This window comes from Malaclemys terrapin, chromosome 2, assembly GCF_027887155.1.
Source record: "Malaclemys terrapin pileata isolate rMalTer1 chromosome 2, rMalTer1.hap1, whole genome shotgun sequence".
Taxonomy (NCBI): domain Eukaryota; kingdom Metazoa; phylum Chordata; order Testudines; family Emydidae; genus Malaclemys; species Malaclemys terrapin.
In genome coordinates this window covers 100,547,011-100,565,878 of record NC_071506.1, presented here as the reverse complement: position 1 = coordinate 100,565,878, position 18,868 = coordinate 100,547,011, and the positions used below count along the sequence as shown (strand labels likewise).

General features: G+C 39.4%; 1 protein-coding gene across 2 annotated transcripts in view; it reads left to right on the top strand.

The window, feature by feature from the left end:
• The first annotated feature begins 1,104 nt into the window (after positions 1–1,104).
• ZNF516 (zinc finger protein 516) overlaps positions 1,105–18,868 on the top strand; it is a 134,582-nt gene continuing 116,818 nt past the window's right edge. Inside the window, exon 1 of one of the 2 annotated variants that reach the window (XM_054018971.1) lies at positions 1,105–1,175. The gene's annotated coding sequence lies outside the window, so the exon portion shown is untranslated. Of the gene's footprint in view, positions 1,176–4,976; positions 5,271–18,868 lie in introns of those variants that run through there. The other variant, XM_054018970.1, reaches the window with a different exon arrangement.

Sequence of the window (18,868 nt, the reverse complement as noted above, 5' to 3'; positions counted from 1 at the left end):
TAGTTGTTCCTAGGTGAAACATGGCAGAAAAGGAAAGCTCTGGGATGTAAAGATAATACTAACCCGCCTCAAAAGTCCAGCATGGCAATTCTACATCGTCATGATTATTACAACAAACAAACAAACAAAAAGCAAGCACTCACAACCCCCAACACACTCTAGAAGTCTAGCACCAAGCTTCAGAAGATTAATTTAGGGTTTCCAGTCATAGACTAAACATATTCCAATCGCCTATGGCACACATACTTTGGGTGATTAAACTGAGCTTTGCAAACATACAGGAAAATACATACAGTTTGAACTTTTCAAACATATGAGTGGATTATTTTTTTTAAAAGCCATATGGCAGATTGATTTGCTCAGAGCTCTTTCAACTCTTCCAGCGTAACTGTTGAACACCATTACCCTTTGATCTTGATTGAGGACTTTAATGTTTTTGTTACTGTGCATTTGAATAAATCTATAAATATTTTACCAGTGGAGTTAAAAAAAGGATGTTTCTAATATAAATGCATCTGGAGCAACTCCAAGCCCTTACATTTCAGAGCTTATATATGTGGGGAGTGTATAATAGTTTGCACAAACATAACTTTTCACACAAAACAATACACACACACACACACATCCACTTCTATGATAGCTTCCAGTAATTCAGCTCTTGAATGTTTCAGTCATTTGAAAGAAGGTGAGATACATAACAAATCTGATAATGATTCAGTCCTATTAGTGGAATAATTATTTGTATATGACTCATTTCGAGCATCTAGACTTTCCCCGCATTGTACCAGAACTTTGCTGATGAGACAATAGTAGATAGTGTGTGCATTTAATATAGGACAGACCATTCTCCCATCTGGGGGAAGACATCAACCTATACATTGGAGGAAGCCAACGAAAAACAACCAGGATTCTCCAAAGCCACGCTCGATCTTTGGTCTGGTAGTCAAAGCATCCCCGGCTGGCCAAAGGGCAAGGGAAAGTTTGGCGCTGAAGGGGCCCCTGGGTTGGGGCTTGGCATAGAGGGTTTGCAAGTCGCCCCCCCGTCCGCAGGAGTGGAGCTGGCGCAGTGAATCATGTGCAGTTCTTTCCTTATTGCATTCAGCGCATGGTTTCACCTTCAGATTCTTGTTTGTCTGTGTGTCCTTTCCCAAATAATATTACCTTACGCGAACGAGGTAAGGCACAGGGTGGGGTGGAGTGGGGCAAAATCTCCGTAGGATCCTTTTCTTTTTTTGAGGGGGGGGCGGTTTGGGGGGATGTGGATCCTCTTAATACGCCCGTGGGAAAAACTTCGCTTTCCCAATTAATGGTTAGTCTTACTCTGTAATTTAAGGGATTTTAAAAATGGTAACTTTGTACTGTTTGCCGAGAAAGAGATCATTGTTACTGCAGTGGTGGTGCTGTTGGGGGAATTTATGGGCTGTATGAGCCTTTTGGCTTTGTACACTTCGTCAAAGGCGGGGGGGGGGGAGCGGAGAGAGAGAGCTTGAATGCTATATTCATCCATGAAGAAACAAAGAACAAATTGCCTTACTTTAAAGTAAAATGCTTTGGCTAATGAAGGTGGGTGATGGGACTTCAAGCTTTCGAGCCTCGAGTCGCTACTTAAATTATTAAGGGTTTTTGCTGGGTAGTATTGATTCAGTATATGCATGAAATGCTTGATGCCTGGGGTGTGTGTATATGTGTGTGTTTCCCCTTCATTTTTTAGTTGCTCTCCCTTCAGCTGCGCGTATATAACTGAATGATAAACATTAAAAGAAGTATACAGCTTATCAAAGGAAGTTGGGGCGGGTGGGGGTGGAAAACAAGTATTCACGAATAGACACTGGAACGCTGAGAAGGGCTTGAAGGACAATGTGTAGCAATTACTTCCAGAAGATGAAAATAGCCCATGGGGGGCGGGTAGGGTTGGGAGAGGGAGTTTAATGTTTATATTTTTAAAAAGGACAGAGAGAAAGAAGAGTAGAAATAATGCAATTCCAGACATTTTGTGCGATAAAAGCTTTCCTCCTCCCCCCTCCTCCTCCCACTATCTCCAGTGAGAATTAGCATACCAAATAGCTGCGATCCTAATTTGAATTAAGATGCTTCGACAAGTTTAAGAAACTTTGTCTGGCTAAACTTTGTGGTAAGAGAACAAGTTGGGATATTAACATAGGCTGAATGTGTATGGAAGCTCATGTAGAATGACAGTCACCCTGTTGTTTTTGCTCTAAGACCAGCTAACCTCTGCAATTAACTACTCCCGAGAAACCCTGGCTTTTAAACTGAAAGGTGCTGGTTAGGAGTCAGCACGATTTGTTATGAGCGTTAATAAGCTCCCAGCAGTAGACAAGTATCTTCTGGGGAATGTGCATTGTGTGTCTATGTCCATTACGCATATAGCTAAAGAGACACTTGGATACTAAATGTTCAAAAATAAATTTGTTCAGACTTCTTCCTAAACATGAACCCTGGTCTTTATTTAATCCAGATGCAGGATTCCACCCCCAACCCCATATTTGCTGCCTTATTGTTGGTTTACATTTTCTGAAAAGGCGACTGGTGTAACCTGTGGAATTTGAAATGCAAATAAAAGCCTGTGGGAGTTGAGGCAGAACAAATCAGCATTTATAAAGTGAAAAAGATTTAATGTCTTTGAAACCATTGCAAGATTTTTATAAGAACGGAATCGTGACGTCAAGTCGTTTGAGAAAGATTTTTTTTTTTAAATGTCTGAAATGCGGGTATGTGAAGTGCTTACAGGAAAAACAGATTATAAGATTAACATCTGTTAACATGATCGTTTATCTACAGCCAAAAATAGGTCAGTCCTTTCTTAAGGAAATACGACTGCTGGGCGCATGATTAAATAATGAATTTAGACTAATGAGTTAGATACAGTCCGTGTGTGTTATAATCTGACCTGTGATACAAATATTTAATTCAGAGACCTTTGGAGATCATTGTAAGGTCAAAGTCCCTTTTTAGGGAGAGGCACAACTCTCCCTCCTCTTCCTCCCACCCCCCTTTCTTCTTCTTTCCGTTCCTTATTGCTAAATGTTCTCCATCTCCTCCTCCCCCACTGAAGCAGTAATGAATGTTTTCCATCTCCAGTATTGTTAAAGGACACCAACTCTTTCCGTGCAAATGGCTAAGTTTCCTAAGCTCTGGGGTTGTTTTGTCATTAACTGAGACAGTGGCAAAGAAGAATAGGAAACGCCGATGCAAAGTAGCTCTCTGCTTTGCATCTGCCTACCCCCTAACTGTGATTGACAGCCCAAGCCTCCAATCGCCACTTCTTCCTCTCCCTAGCACTGAGTGCATTTGTGTTACTACTCAGACCTAGAACCAGGCTGCTTTATTTATTTACACATACCTTGGTGTGTGTGTTTGTATAGATAGAAATCTGCATAGGTACATCAAATCTCATACAAGACAACCATATACCTCTGGTAGGTCCATAATAATGAATATGTAAAGAGTCAGCATATGAGAAGATTTCAAGTAACAAGTTGAGACCTGCTGGAGGAGAAGAAATATAAAATGATCTCTAGCTATATTTTTACAACAGTGTTGCAGTCATACCCATGTGAGGCAAATGGTGTATTGACGTCCAAGAGTTACACCCATTCTCAGGTCATCGTTGTTTTAGCAATTTTCACAGTAAATTATTTTTTTAAAGTGACTGCAGAGTGCTCTTATGAAAATCACTTTGGGCCCTATGGAGCAATCGATTTTTAGACAGAATTCCTCATTGATTTCAGAGGAGATTGCTGCTGAAAAATTAGAATGGTCTTTCATACCGGGAAGTAAAACAAAATTATCATGTTTCAAACTTTTTGAAGTTTTTGTAAAGTTTTTTTTTTTTTTGGAGGGGATAAATATTTATTTAGTTCAGTGCAAATCCTTGAATTTAAAGCTCATTGCTCTAATAGAATAAAAATGCTGCTGACCAACAGTCTCTATGAATAATGGTCATTTCTAGACTACACAATAGGCACATTCAGTAAAGGAATGCCTGTCATGAACCATACCAGGTTTTGTGCTTAGTTAATCCTCTACCCCAGCTTCACTCCAAATATTGATGTTATAATTTTATTTTTGTTTGGTGTATCAAGAATGTGCTACTTGTAAGTGCAGTGATCCAGACCTTCAGTTAGAGTTTAGCATTTTCTGTGCTTAAGGGTGGATTGTCATTTATCTGTTGAGCTCTTATGTTGTATAATTACGGTAAAAGGATGGGTGGGTTAGAGGTAGGACAGTTAAAGGACTAAATGCAACCTTTTGTATAAAACAACTGCCCAATTCACTCCGGAGATGGCCAGAATTACTCCTTGTAGACGGAGCCCAGAGGATGTCCAAAGAGGAGCCTTTATTCTTTGGCCTTGTGCCACATACTTTATTTCATGCCTGCTACACTAAATGAGTTAACTACCAAAGGGTTTTTCATTAACTCGACTTGGCAGCCACATATTTAACTTAAAAAAAAAAAAAGAGCGTAACTTAATTTAAAAACGGATCTGAACAACACAGCGTGGAAGACTTTTACTCCTATTCAGCCTATTTTAATACCAGATTACCTTTGTGCCCCTCCTCTTCTCCCCAACCCCGTGGGTCTGGTGCTTTCAGAGAGGTTTGTTGGAATGGGAAAGGGAATTGCTCGACTTTGTCTTGACCGTTGTATTCCTGTGTTGCATTAATAGCCTGCATCGCCTGGAGGAGGCAGAACACGAATGCAACAAAAAATGCAACGGCTTTCAGATTGGTTGCTGTGGTAGAGGTGGTTTTGCAGGGCTGATGTGGCTGGAAGGTGTGTGAGAGAGAGAAGGGGCGGGTTTGTACCTGGGCTGGCCGCACGAGGGGAGCGGGCCAACCCCAGCAGCAGCTTGTTGCTGTGTGTTCAGTGCCGAGGGAGGGAAGCAGGGAGGAGTTTGGCTCGGGCAGCTCTTGCATTCAGTTGTCCGCCTTTATAATGTAGCCAGGACGTCACAGCCATGTACTGTAACACAAGAAGTTAAAGAGGCAGAGGGGAAACAGCCACCCCTCAACTTCTAGCCCTTAACAAAGGCAGAGGCAGGCAGGGATCTGTCAAGAGACACAGGCGCCGAGAGGGGAGGAAAACACAACTGGGGGGGGGGCGCGGAGAGATCCAGGGAGGCCCAATTAATGGAGGAGGAACGTTTTGAGGAGGCGAGGGAGGGGGCAACTGAGCTCAGGCGGCCCCAGCGTTGCCCTATTGGATTACGTGGGGATCTCGTTGCTGGTGAAGCATAGTGGCGTGCAAGGTAATTTACTTTCTATTTTAAACTCCAGTTTGTTATTATTGAAGGGAAAGCAGGGGGGGGGGGGGACTTGTTGCAAGGCGTGGCGTGCCCAGAAATAATTACGTAAGTATTCAAACCGGCTTGGTGTTGCTGACAAGAGGGGCAGTTTGTTCTAATGGCAAGGAGGGAGTTTGTTCCTGACAATGTATCGATTTGGAAAGCTTGAGAGAAGGGGATGGGGAGGAGGGGGTGAAACAGAGAGAAACATCGCTCTCTGTCTGTGGACAGATGAAACTTGCTTGCAAGGAACCCAGATGTATTTCTGGGCGTGGGATAAGGCACTAATACAGTGTAGTTCTGCAAAACAAAGGGGAAGAATGGTAGCTGAATTGCAGTTTTCCTGCGTTCACATTACACTGTTGGGCTTTTTTTATTTTTAAAAAATCTCTCTGATAACACAGATGAACGGACACAAGTACTGATTAATTCTACTATATGAGTGAGTCACAGAAAATCTTTATCTTTCAATATTATGGTGTCACTTTCTCATTAGTGAAGGGAGGACTTTTATAGTTCGTTTTCAAGTGTTCTGTAGCTGGAATGCCCAGGAGACAATTAAAAGTGGGATCAATTTTTTTAAATGCTATTAACTCCAAAATATCACAGTAAAACAAAGGTACTTCATTTCATGTAGTAATGTCCATTAATCACATAGATGTGAAGTAAATACCATTTAAAATTGTTCTCTCAGGCTGAAGGCAATAATTATGTTCCTTTCCCCAGTAAAATCTTGTCTGTACAGTAATCAAAATGAAACTGTTCTTCATGTAGCAGATAAATACTTGTATAAGCTATTTAAATATTTTTGATGCTAAGGTAACATAGGCATCATACATATGTTTTGGTTGCTGTGGAAAAACAACAACCCTCATTTATGTAGTGTTGCTTCGTTTTATGTCAACATGTCCTTCAGTTGTGTCAAAACAAAACCTGAAATAAGCTGTCCTGTTTATGCTTTTCTGTTTGTGTGTGTGTGTATAGATAGATATAGATATATATGAAATTGAATGTACTCTGTCAGGTGGCAAGAAGAGATAAAGAATGGAATTTATCTGAGGTTTTTCTAGTAAAACTGGAAGCTGAAGTTGTATAGGAACACCTGTGGTGTAATTAGTATTACAGTTCAGTTATTCAAGGAGACATCTTTAGTTTCACAAGAATAACTGCCATAGCCATCTTGAATAAGCTCTGTGTAATAAAGTGATCTGCATGTATATTTGTTTTACTTTGAAATAGTGGTATTATGTATACCTTCACTAGTTCTCAGACATTATAAAAGACTCTTTCAGTTGTATCTAATAATCCTCTTCTGAATTCATTTGCAGGGCCTTGATCCTTTAAAGTCCAATGATGTGATATCCTGGTTAGCAAGACATATTCTGCATTACTAATGAAAAAAATAAAACCCAAAACTATGATCAGATTGCATTAATATGAAGTAGTTGAACAGTGCTGATAGAAAAAAAAATCTGAGAAAGAAAATTTAAATAACGGTCTTAAAACACTGACTGATATAACAGATGGGTGTCCAACACTTGTTGTATATCAACAAAGAAGTGGTGCCATAAATTAGCATAGCTTCTTTCTAAGAGGTTTTATAGCTCATCGTGACCTTTTAAATTGCTAAACATTACTAAAACAATATGCATCAAGAGCTGCAGTCTCTCACTAAATATGACTGATTATTACTCAGTAGTCTGGGGAAATGAAAATAGTTTACATCACTAGTATTAATGCTATCTATTGTTATGACCTCAATAACTGACTTGCTGCCTGGAATGGGGTTACAGCAGTGACATTTAACTTATATAGATTAAAGTTTCCCAACACAGTGAATATCACCTTTTAAAAAAAATTAGCTATATCTTATTTTTCTATAAGTAGTCATAGCACAGTGCCATCACCAAGATCTAAGAAGACCAGTTATCATCACAGGAATAGTCAGTGAACAGATAAAAATGATTGTCATCATTCCAAATGTTCTTTGCTTGTCAAACTGCCCTTAGCAGCAACTTTTCTCCATTGAGTGTTACTCCAGCAAACATAGAGACTCCTCTTCCCCCCTCCCCCAAGAATTATTTGAGAAGGAGGAAGGGGACCCGATATGCCTCACTTGAGTGAAAAATGAGAACCCGTTAAAATTATACTTTCTTGGTGATGTTTGTGTGGCATACATTTGATGGCATGAAGTAGGACAGACTGGAGGAGTATAATCAGATGAATGATGTAGATGCTAACTTTTGTAAACTTTGGGCAGTCTGTTTATTTAGCTTTCTTAAGGCCATTAAGTGCAGTGGGCCAAATCCTCAGCTGGTGTATATTCATGTAGCTCCATTGACTTTATTGGAGTTACACCAGTTTATACCAGCTGAGGATCCAACCCGATTACTTTTACACTGTGATTTTTTTCCCCCTACCCTTGTGGAAGAAAATATAATGACCATACTTATTAAGGGCTTGATCCAAAGCTCACTAAAGTCAGTAATAGCTTTGGAGGGCCCCAATACTGCAGAGACGTACTTATACCCTTAACTTTACCCACCACTTACTTAATTGGGATGATTCATAATGTGTTTTTATAGAAAAAAAAAAAAAAAAGCAAGTGTGTAAGTCTTTAAAGGAGCTTGGCTCAAGTTTGTAGATCCCATACTCAGATTGGAAAATTGTGTTTAGGGTGTCCAACTGCATTATGTCTTAACACCATAACAGTAGAAAGCTGAAATACAAACTGATTGCATATAGCAGGAAGAAACTTGCCTGAGCCTGTGCATTTAACTCGTAAAATGTGCTTGTTTATATTTTTAAGACACAAGTGTGAATGTGTAGATGTATGTGTTTTAAGGATGAACATGTATTAGATTTCTACCAGAAATGGCATTAAAAAAATCCCCCACTGTTGCTCTTTTCATAACTGTGCACTGTTTGTCAGTTTGGCAAGAATGTATGAGCCTTTTTATACTTGCTTTTGCCTATGAGCTCAGTGCTGTCCTCTGGTATACATGTCCTCCGCGCCTATTGACTTCAGTGGGAGTTGCATGAGTGTATCTCAGGGTAAAATTGTGCTCTGTATATTTCAATAGCGGAGATTCCAACTGTTTGGAACCATGGTAGATTGGAAACTATGAGCTATCTTAACTTACTTTTTCTATAGCCATAAACTGCATCCAGATAATTAATGACTGGATGGCAAAAAACAGCAGAAAGTCAAATTTATTTGATTAGGCATCTGCAATATAAATATTTGAACCTTGCAGCAACATTCCTTTTTCAAAGCAGACATCTTACATGATGTAAATGTTTATACATTTCAGTGCTAGGATAAAGCTGTTATGATTCAGTCACTTAGGGCAAAATTCTGTTTTTGGTTACACCACTGTAATTGCACAGTAACTCCACTGTAATCAATGCAGTTACTCTGGAGTTACATGGGCATAACTGAGAGCAGAATTTAGCCCTTAATTTCTTAAAAGAAAAAAATGGAACCCTCCCTTTCCCAAGATTTGTACTAAAAATACTCTCAGCAGAAATGATTTTAATAACTTTGGTATGACTGAACCTGCTCTAAAATGTACTAGTGGATCATGGTTCAAGTAGTTAACATTGCCACAGCTTTCATTAGTATTGTAGTACTTGAGTGCATGTTTACTTTCATTACCTGACTGTAATCCTGCAAATGTTCTGTCTCTTGGCTTGCTAAACTTGCTTTCCTGTCTGAGGCCTCTGATGATGATTACCTAACATTGATGATTAATTTTGCTGTTGCTGTTTACACCTTAACTCAGGTATCAGTAGAGCTACATCAAAATTGGTACACATTTCCTATAAACAGTTTCTCCCTACATTCCAGAAGCTGGTTTACAACAACAGTTCTTATGCAAACAGTCTCAGGATATTATGCATGTGTTACTATGTTTTGAAGGGATATTGGCAAACTCTGTCTATTTACATGATGATAAAGTTACATATTTAGGTTTGTTAATGAATTCAGTGGTCTAAATTGTTTAAAACCTTATGGGAAGAATTAACAGAGACTTTTAATATGGATTCAGAATTACTTACGTTGAGCTGAGTATTTCAAAAGTATTTTGATTTTTGCTAACCTTTCACTAAAATGATGACTTGTTGGAAATAGTTGAATTAGTACCATCAGTAGAATATTATATTTAACACTTGCTTAACAAAGTCCACATTTTACTATAGACGGATATAGAAGCCATAGCCCAAATTTTCCTGTCATGTATACCAGCATTGTTATCCATTGTTACTCTGAATTTACACTGATGTATGTGAGAGCACAATTTGGCACATAGTGCTTAGCTTCTCATTAAAGTTGATACAGTTACTAAATACATTTCAGATCTCTAAGAAATGTGTATTGTCTATCTCTTATCTGTCCGTTTTCTTTACATCTTGCTGTCTGGCGTTTGAGCTTTCCTTTCTACATGGTGGCTGTCATGCTTATGTCTAGAAGGAAATGTTTTCCTCCATCATATTTCCAAATTTCAAAGTACTGTAGTATAATTTTGTGGCTCCCAAAATTTTTAAGGGCAGTTTCTGAAGTGATCTAGCTTTTAATCTTTTTTTTCCAAAATCAAATGGAATCTACAAAGCATGTACAATTACAATCTGCAACTGTTCTTAGAATTCAGACATGTTTAGTATATACTACAGTGATGAAAACAAATACTTAACACACAGGGTAATGGCTGGATACAGGTAATTTAGAAAAACCAGTAGCATTTACTCCAGTTACACTACATCTATTTCATATATATTCATTCTGATAGATTGCTTCAGTCTTTTTTTGTGTGTCTGTAGCTAACAAAATAATATATTTCATGAAATTACTGAAAAGAATGTAAAGAAGATATGAAAGATCTATGCATCAGGCAGTTCTGGATCTGAATGTTTGCTGAATATAAGACCTACTAATGTATTTTAGTGTTTTCAAGGCACAAGTACATATTTTTCTTTTCCAACAGGTAAAGTAAAAGGAACGCTATTGAGTTGGCACGTCAGTTTTGCTCATGTTAGATCAGGCTCCTTGATATGGCTGCACTATTATTAATTTTTTCCCCTTTGTTCATTTAAAAGGATGGTGAGCAGGGAAATGGTGTTAGCTTTGGGGACATACTGTGACAGACTGATGGAAATTGAGGTGCTGTTTTTATTTTTAATTTATTTATCAACCCTGATTTAAAACAGTCCTCAGGTTTCAGAGTTTTTTCCAGTAGTATGACACTTTCCAAAATGTGTCTTGATCACAATTATAGTTAAAATTGAAAACATTTTCCGTGCTTGTCATGTTAAAAATAGATTTTTTTAAAGGAAATTATTCATGTTCTTTGTTTTAAAAGGGCAACATGTGTGTTTCTTCACCATATGGTAGCATTTAACCCATATTGTATGAACTGACTAGGAGATGCATTTAAGTTTTGATTTATTTCAGTACTTCAAAATGTTCTTTGTCTGAAATCTAGTACAGTAAATGATGCTTTTAAGGTTGTGCAATGGAACGCTGTGTTTAACAGTTGTGCTTTGCTGTTACAATGATACTAGGTTAATGAGTAAGCGTTTTTTTTTTTTATTCTCAAATAATTTCCTTAAAAATAATCCAGCTCTGAATGTTGAAATGATTTGTGGGAAGACTTATTCACAATAGTCAATGACACAATATGGTGTCAAGAGTTGCAGGGTGAAATGTTGCAGTCTCTGCTGGCTGAAACTAGAGCTGCTCCTTTGATGGTTGAGGATATGCTAAGCAAGATTTAGTTTTAGTGCCCCAATAGTCTGCCCACATTAAAAAGTGCATTCTTGTTCACTTTGGTCTAGACTGTGAAGTATGTATGTTGGTGAGCAGACCAGTATTACCAACCCCAAGTATTATAAAACCATCAGTCAGCCTCCCAAAAATCATGGGATTAATTTAAAAATCATGTGATTATTATTATTATTATTATTATTATTATTTTTAAAGAAAATACATTTTGAGTTATTTTGTTTGCTTTCTCGGTTTTGAGCCTTTAGGGCTCACATTTTCTGTCTTCACTGCAGCCATGAGGCCTAGATGTTTTTACAATAAAAGCTGAAATTCTCCTATTGTTATTTGACTCCAAGAATTAGGACTTTAATGGAACACCAAATATTATTAGACTTGCGATAAAATTGTCAGAGTTGGCGACATTTAGTTACGTACATAAGTACCCATTGACCAAAGTGGAACTACTTGTATGAGTAATCAATTGCTCTCCAGTATGTGTAAGGGGCTTATAGTCTGTCCCTTAGTGAGGTCTTTTGTGGCCTTAAAGTATACGCTTGAGTAGAAAAATATTCGAACATATCCGTAATGGTGCACTGTATAAAAGATATGTTGGCTTCTTGTAGTTGCAGATTGTACTCTTAATAAATTAATTTGTACTGTGATTTGTAAGTACATGCTACATTTCTTAGATCATGTCATTGGAAGAGCTCTGTATAATACTTCTACTAACCTCAGGAAAATAAAACGTGAAATAAGATTTCCAACCTCCCTCCTGTTTTGAAACCATTGAGGTGTGCACTGGGGAGAATCTGTTCCTCTTGATGTCTCCTTGAATGCCACTACAGGTTTCATATATTTTCATACCTGGTCCCTTGCAATGTTTTGTATTTAGTCCTCCCTATCATTGTTTAATAGCAATACCTTGTTGACACCATATTTAATAGCAATACTAATGTTGATTTCAGGGACAACGTATTTCAAGGGAAAAAAGAGATAAATGTGTGTTCATTGATTTTCAGGAAAACCTGTAGGGACAGAATAAATACATGCTGCATGTAGATAAGCCCTGGTTCCTTTTCTTATTTTCTAGATGAGTTTTACCTCTGTAAGTGAACGCTATGAACCGTGATGCATAATTTATATTGACATTAACAGTGATACTAGAGGAATGTTTTAATGCCAGTTTGAGAAAATATCACAATTAATGTTGATAACCCTGGTCCCATTAAATTGAAATTGATTTTAGTAGAAACATCCATGCCTGTGGCATGACCATAAGTGGTATGATGAAATAATTCACTCCTTTTCATAATGCCAAGCATATTGGAGAGTTCATGTTATCATGAACAATGCACACCAGGTGTCAAATGACTTGACAGATATACAGCTTCACTTCTGAATGGTTTCTTCCAATTAGAAAGTAACAGTTTTTAAAGGGATCAACAGAGGAATGGCGGTCTCTGAATTCTGTAATGTCAACAGGTGTGTTTTTGCTATTGTTATTTATTCAGCTAGTTTTTAATGAGCCACAAACTATTTGGTAAATCTTGGGTAAAGTTAGAAAACAATACTACATGGAAATCGTGGGATTAATGGTTTAGTGGTAGGGATTAAAAGTGGTCTCAGCAAATTACCCTGTTGATAGAGAAGCCAGAATCTGTTAATGGTATTACAAACAGATTGGTTTATCAGTCAGTTATTTTCTGGGTTGAATAGGGATTATAAATTGCTCTGTATTTGTACTACAAAAGTAAATTGTGTTGGGACTGCTAATATTCCACATAGTTATTTTAAATATTAAGAGCAATGTCAGATAACTTTTAAATACTTATTTAGATGGGCATCAGCTGTGCCCAGAATTTTTCCAAAGCGGATGCTTATAGTATTTGGATACCAAATAGGTGGCCTGACTTTCTGAGGTTCTGAGGAATGGAAGCTATAAGTGCTTGGGCATCTCTGAAAATCAGGCCATCTATTTAAATGCTTAATTTTAGTGCTGAAATTGTTGGCCTGTGTCTTTCTTGTTTCTTTGCAGAACCTTAGCATGTGTTGGGTGCTTCTGATAATCAAAATGATGTGCACATTCTTTTAAACCAGTAAGGAGTCTGGTGGCACCTTAAAGACTATGCATCCGAAGAAGTTAGGTTTTTACTCACGAAAGCTTATGCCCAAATAAATCTGTTAGTCTTTAAGGTGCCACCAGACTCCTTGTTGTTTTTGTAGATACAGACTAACATGGCTACCCCCTGATATTTTAAACCAGTGGTTCTCAACTTGAGGGTCACAACCCTGGAGGAGGAAGGGAGTTATGAACAGGTGTCAAGGAGTGGTGATCACTGTGCCCTTCCCATTTTGTTGATTGGAAGTGGGGGGAGTCCTGGCTAGCTGAGAGGTGAAGGGGTAGGGGTGAAAGTAATATTAAACTCTTACTGGTACGGGGGCTGGTTCCGAGCCCGCGGAAGGGGCGGAGCTGGGGGGTCAGCCTCCTCCAGCCAGCTCATCCACACTGCTTGGCCCGCGCCACCAGGGGGTCCGGTGGCGATTTAAAAGGGCCCAGTGCTCTGGCTGCTACTGCGGCAGCAGCGATCCCAAGCCCTTTTAAATTGCCAGCCCCGGGGCAGCTGCCCCTTTTGCCCCACCCTGTCGGTGGCCTGGGGGACGCAAAAGGGACAATGACATTAAAGCGGTGCATATGGGCTGGTACCGGCTTCTTACCGGTATGCTGTACCAACCCGTACCAGCCTACTTTCACCCCTGGGAGAGGGGTCTTGGTATGAACTTGGACAAGGGGGTTGAGGTATGGAAGAGGTTGGTTGTTTTAAATAGTGACTCTTGTGTGCTATATTCTAATTTTTAGACATAAAATTCTCTTCCCATATACCAGTAGTTCATGTTTTTACCATTTATACTTACCTCATAGGTCACTTGCTCCTCTATGCCTATGCATACAACATTTGGTGTAAACTGGCACATTCTGAGAGTCTCCCTGACAGAGAGGAGTCACAATGGAGTCCTTCAGATATTTGCTGCATCTTTCTACGCTTGTCTTGGGAGATACCGTTGCTTTCACTTTGCTGCCTTGTGCTGATCTGCAGTTTATAGGCTTTTCATTACTAGCCACATTAGGGAAATGCTGTTGTTTGCCACTGGAAGTGAAATGGCAGATAAAGAAAATTGCCAAGTATGATAACTTCTTAGATGCGTCTGGAGCACGGCAAGGAAGATTCATACACTAGACAAAATCGTAATTGTTCTCTAATACTTTGTCTCTTACAAGAGAAGAAGGGGAGGATTCTAGTGCAAGCAGAGAAATCTCAAAGTGGTTTAGATGGAAAGTGGAAGATCAAGGTCGCTGCATAGAAAGCTGGAGGTTGGGCTGCCAAATTTACTTGTTCTCGTGTTAGATGAATGAATAGCTGCAAGGACATTGGTGAGTTGAGTAGTTTGAGGGGAGGAAAAAGGAGTGGAGTCCTTGAGAAGTGTCATAAAAGTTAATTCCTTGCCTTTTTAATACCAGTCTCCTAATCTAATACTCCTGAAAATATTCAATGTTCTTAGTTATTTTGAAGGAGCAGCCCTCTTAGAATGATGAGAAGGATCAAGGCTTGCATCCTCAAAGAGTGTAGGAGGAGATAGATGGTTAACCTTGCTCTTTTGGGTACAGAGTGTGAATTTTGCAACTCTGGAGTACAGGAGATCAGACACAGAGAGAGCAAAATGAACACAGTGAGAGATTAGTTTTTCTTTGACAGGGTTCAGGGTAATGGCAGGAACAACAAGTCTGCCTGAATTTTGGCTTGGGTCCTATCTCTTCTATAACCTAATTATGTAGACTGGGACAGGTTATTAAGCAGCATATGGGGACCCTTTATTCTCTCAGCCAATACTAAGATGGGAACAGTGCCATTTGGGTCACATAAGTCTCGAAAGAGAGAGAATGCAGTCAGGGAGCCTTTGTCTTTGCTTTCCCCATTTCAAGACGATGCATGCTCTTCTTAGATCTCTAAATAAAGAGAAGAGACAAGGAGATATGTGACAGCTAAGAGGACATCAGACATCAAGCAAATTTTTGTTGTTGTCCTTAAGTTTCTGTTTTCACTTTGGTTTGCTGAATGTATTTTAGGGAAGTGTGTGGCACTTAAGAGGCTGAAATTCCTCTGCTTCACACTCTGATTGAATTTAGTCTAGTCTATACTTTTAGCAGAATAATTCTTCATAGGACAATTGAAATTTCCTCCGTAACTTTTGAAAAAGAAAATATTTACTACCTTTTGCATAAGAAACACAAATATATTTTTTTCAACCCTCTGCCCCGACCAAAAGAAACCAACTTTACTCCGATTTTTCTCATATTCCTTTGGGGTTTGTGTGGACAGTGGTTGTTTAGTTGGAGGAACCCAAACTTCTCCCATGCTAGGACACACACATTTTGATAACATCTTGGAGCTAGGCCACTTTTGAAATTCTGAAGTTGAACGCACACAGTCACTCCTCTCATTCAGGATAAACTAACAGAACTCTGCCAAGATTAGTTGACGGAACTGTCAAGTTCTGTCAGCTGCCTCTGTTTTCCAGTGCAGAAAGCCTGCTTTGCCACCTCACCAGCTCTGCTCCTCACTCAGACAATAGGGAGCTGGGCTTGGGCAGCAGCAGGTAAAGTGAGTGGGGTTTGAGCAGGGCTTTGGGGTGAATGGAGGATTTTAATAGGAGATGCTTGTGGGTGGGATCCATTTCTATGCGGGGATGCTGGGGTGTTTCTCAGAAACCAGAGGCTCTTTATTTAGGCACCAGTGTAGAGACACTTGACCTGAGCTCTGTGGCACACCATTCAGCAGCATTGTAGGGAGCCAGGGAGCGTTAAGCAGCTGTGTGGAGGGGGTTGTTGGATTGTCTTGTGTTTTGTATGGTGCCTAGCACGGTGAGAATGTGGTCCGTGACTAGGGCTCCTAGGTGTTATGGTAATACAACTGATACATAATAATAATGGGCAGAGTGGGGAGGGTGAGGAGTGGAGATCTTTGGGTGGGGGGACTGGTGCATAGAGAAGGAGGGGCCAGAGCAGGTAGGGGTGTGTGTGTGTGTGTGGTGGGGAGAATGGAGAGGAGTTCCACTTTGATTAACCACCTTTGTTTCATCGGAATTTAGATAATCTCTGATGACTCACTTATGGTTTGTTAGAGTGCACATAGATCTTCTCCCCACTGCTCCTTGCTCCTCACATACTACTCTCACATAGCCCTGCTCCGTCATATGCACCCCTGGTCCGCACCATGACTCCTACTCTCTGGCTATATTCAGTTTTTAAACACTGACATAAAAAGCCTGAGTAGTCGGGGTGGGGTTGTGGTTTGAGGAAGCATATTGAGGCATGGGGCTGTAGGGAGACATGAAGTGGCGCAACGGGGGCAATCTGGGTCATGCACTGGAGGCTGTGGGAGGAATTGGGCTGTGCCAGGGAACAAGGGGAAGGAGTACAGTTGGGATTAGGGGTCAGGGTATATGTTTATCTTGTATCCATCTGAATAACTTTTAGCATTTGCAGAGATTTCTTAAACAAGTTCCATCGAACAACAAAAAAATTCGTTAACACTGGTTACAATTGCTCAAGCGTTCATACTACCAACTCATTCGTAAGAAAAATCAGGAGTCGAGTCACTAGTTAAGTACACACACAACCTTTGAAATCTACAGTTGTGATTACCTCTTGCATATCCACTGCCCACATCTGCTGCTTCCCTTCACAACCCTAACTCTGACCAGAAACATTGACGGTTGAAAGAAGGAAACATTGGTCTTCTTCATAACATCACCTTAATAACATTGCTATAAACATAAACTATAATACTGAAAAACAATAAATATGAAACAACCTTTTCCACTAAAAAACAATTCCCTTGATTAACAATCATCCAACAGAACCCACTTAAACACAACCATCCCCATACACAATAAACACCTACACTTCTGTGTGACACAAGTTCAACATTTTAGCTGATTAGAAAAGCTCCATTTCTAACCACTATGCTTGGTTGGAGTTAAATTATGATTATTTCTTATTTGTATTCTAGTAGTTCCTAGTGGCCATGACTTAGAGCAGAGTTCCATTGTGCTAGGTGATGTACATACACCAAATCTTCAAGGCAGAGACTGACTGACTTTGTATATCTTTTGTATGCATGTGGTTATATGGCTTTGTTAAATCTGTCATTGACATTCTTTAAGGCATATCTGCTAGCAAGTTAAATGTTAAGAAATAGCTGGTAATTACCAAAGCCCTCTTTAAATTAGTATTAAACTATCACAAATTAAATAAAATCTGCGTAATCTGAAAATTACTGTACATTTACCAAGCAGTTAGTCAGAGCTGGCTCCATGCTGACATTTGAAAGATGTGCTGTGTGTGGAACCTGGACATTTGGCAATAATCTTCCTGGCATCAAACGCTATCTGGATGGTCATGCTGTGGAAATGCTTTTTGTTTTTCTCAAAAATCAGCTGGTGCCACACAGGGAGTGTGAGTGCCATCACATCATTCCTAGGACTTCTAGGAAGCAGTAATGATAAAGAAGCCTTAACTGATTATTCTGTTGCTGTTGGGGAGTGCTTAGAAACTTGATAGATGCCTGAATGTCCTGGCTGGCGAGGAAATGAGTTTACCAGATACTAGGAGGCTGATTCCATGCTTCATAGTGAAAGGGCACAGAGTACTTTTTGAAGAGCAGGAAGGGGGAAACATTTGGCTTGACTTGATGAGTACAATGCATTCATGTAGGCTCAAAGTGTTTGCATGCTCAGACGGGGTAGCAGGGTATACACTAACCTCCTACCTTTGTTCAAACTTTAATGGAAATTTTTAAACAATTGAAACATTTTTTTTATAATATTGGGATATTAGTGGATTATATAGCATACTTAGTCCTCACATAGAAGTGAACCAAGGGTCATTTCTACACATTCTGTGAACCAAATGCAGATGGGAATAAACCAGTGCAACTCCCTGGGCAGCCTTTGGGCCAAATTCAGTGATGATGTAAATAGTTGTGTAAATTACAGATTGGGCAGAAATTTGTGTATGTTGCAAAATAGTAGAATTTGTATCAATTTGGCATTGATTAGGAGCTAAGTTTTCTGCTCTAGATTTATATTGGTATAACTCCATTGACTTCAGTAGAGTAATTGAAATTTACATCTGTATAAGTGAAATCAGCATACAGTCCAAGGTCTTCAAAATGAGCATAATCTATGTGCCAGGGAATAGAAAATGGGCTAGTGGCAGGTAGCCACTTGTAGCAGGAAAACTAATTAACAGGAAGAGATAAGATAATGGAGGACTCCATGTTTCAATGTGACTTGCATCATCCTCAGCACTCCCAGATGTAGTCCTGGTGTAAGCAAGGGCAAACTTTGCTTACCCCCTTTTTCATAGGTGCTGAATTTGGTTCCCATAGAACAGGGATTGGCAACCTTTCAGAAGTGATGTGCCGAGTCTTCATTTATTCACTCTAATTTAAGGTTTCGCATGCCAGTAATACATTTTAACGTTTTAGACGGTCTCTTTCTGTAAGTCTATAATATATAACTAAACTATTGTTGTATGTAGAGTAAATACGTTTTTTAAAATGTTTAAGAAGCTTCATTTAAAATTAAATTAAAATGCAGAGCCCTCTGGACCGGTGGCCAGGATCTGGGCATTGTGAGTGCCACTGAAAATCAGCTCGCGTGCCGCCTTCGGCACACGTGCCATAGGTTGCCTACCCCTGCCATAGAATACAAAATCAGTGTAATTTAAACTCACTTT